Raw genomic sequence first — 2,025 nt, 5'->3', positions numbered from 1 at the left:
GATACCAGCCTGAAGGCGGTTCTTAGTGTTAATAAAATAGACAGGGATGCTGAATGTCACCCAAATTAAGTGGTTTAAACACACACACCAATGGGAAAGGGGGGAGTAGTAAACAGAAAGAATGATTATGTAAATGAATGTCAAAAATAGAAGTTTATAAATCACGATTACTCGAAAAGGGGCCCCGATCTACTTCACTGGCCCCGGGCCCCAGTTTGCCTTACGCCGCCACTGACCACAAACATGCTTTTAACGTGTTTGTGTAAATGATAAATATATGCTCTCGAGCGCAAATTTGTTTCAAATATTAATATAAATAAAACTGAACAAGAAAGTATAGTTTACGTTTTTGGAAGATGAGAGCAGCAATTGCATGCTGTAATATTGAGTATACGGCAGAGAGTTTCAATTTCTTAACATGGATAAGCCCATTTATTTTTGTGGCTCTTCTACTCCTCCCATTGTTTTCAAGTTGTTGCAGTCCACTTCACAATTACAAGCAGTATACTTCCATAATACTGTAGTTACAAAGAATTAGTCCCAGAAGCGACACTCCTATTAGCGACAGGAACTGTTATCTGTCCTATGAGCGACCGATTCATTTTCATTGAGATGATGGAAGATGATAAGATTCTCTCTCGTGAAATATGTTTGCCTCTGGCGCTATTAGCGCCCAAACAACCTTGGTACGAAAAATGTACGTGCCAGTAATACAGTTTATCAAATATATTTTCCCTCTACAGTGAGTGCAAATAAAACTTATTTTAATTTTGAGTTAGATTTGACGTAAAACATGTCAAATAACTTAGCGAGACAACAGAGACATTTCCATGAAAAGTATATTCCTATGTAATTATTGAAAATCCAGTTGAAATATCCCCTTTCTTCAAAAGCTCTGTTTTCTGCACTTAATTTGGTTCAAATCTAATTACTCACTAAGCACAGTAATATATTTTATTTTGAAAAACTTAAACGTGTAACAGTTTCGCCAACTATCTACTTTTTAGACTTCCAAAGACACTGAATAAGATGAAAAAAGTCAATGATAAAAGACAGCTTTTGAGATCCTTTACATCTGATTGGCTATTCTCAACCAATCTCACCAATTACAATGCAGTTCACTCTACACAATCCAAAAGGTAAACAAACTCTTTAAACTACCTTCCTTCCTATTGTAAGCTACTAAAACGTAAACTAATTGCTTAATTTGCCTTCCTTGCCTTCCCTTATAACTAGACGAACTGTTAAGTCTTGCGAGAGATTTGTAACTTGTGTAATCATTTCTTCGAATACATTTTTTTAGATTTCTTTGATATCCTCAAGTGGTAAACACCCTCTTTCCATGGACGCCCGATGGGAAGGCAGGGATCACCCCCTGGCTCACGAAAATGTATACGTAATATAGCAAACCACGTATATTAAATACCAGATATACCAGATATGGTACAGCAACCATGAAGATGCCTCTCCCTAGAAAATTTTCTTCGGGCGCCCCTACCTCTTTCTGATTTCTTTCTTATGCCATAAATATATTCAATCTAAACTTATGCTCCGCATCATTTTAACATGAAATTTTTAATTATATTAGAATAATAGACAAAGGCGGAGCTACTCTAAATTTTTAGTTAGTTTTCCCCTTGATATAGTCAGTGTATTCATAGTAATTCAAAAATATAATATTAGGAAAAATGTAGAAAATATTGTTAGTGTAATGAGAGTAGTCTCACGTATTAAATCCAGGTAGAGCGAAATTTTTCATAGTACATTTTGTTAGGTTCAAAATCGCATGAGCATGAAACAAGTTAAAGAAGAGAGAACCTTGTCTTCTTCCATTATCTTAGTATGAACGAATCGGTGACTCATAGAGCAGTTAACAGATCGAATCGGTCGCTCATAGGACAGTTAACAGTTCCTGTCGCTAATAGGAATGTCGCAAGTGGGACGACACCGTTACAAACAGTGACGACGCATACTTGCTCTTTATTTACATATTTCTTTTTTCTAGGGGGGAGGGGTCAGTAAAAC

This window comes from Thermobia domestica, chromosome 5, assembly GCF_964235325.1.
Source record: "Thermobia domestica chromosome 5, izTheDome1.hap1.1, whole genome shotgun sequence".
Classification (NCBI taxonomy): domain Eukaryota; kingdom Metazoa; phylum Arthropoda; class Insecta; order Zygentoma; family Lepismatidae; genus Thermobia; species Thermobia domestica.
The sequence above is the reverse complement of the archived record's forward strand: the minus strand, read 5'-3'. Positions refer to the sequence as shown.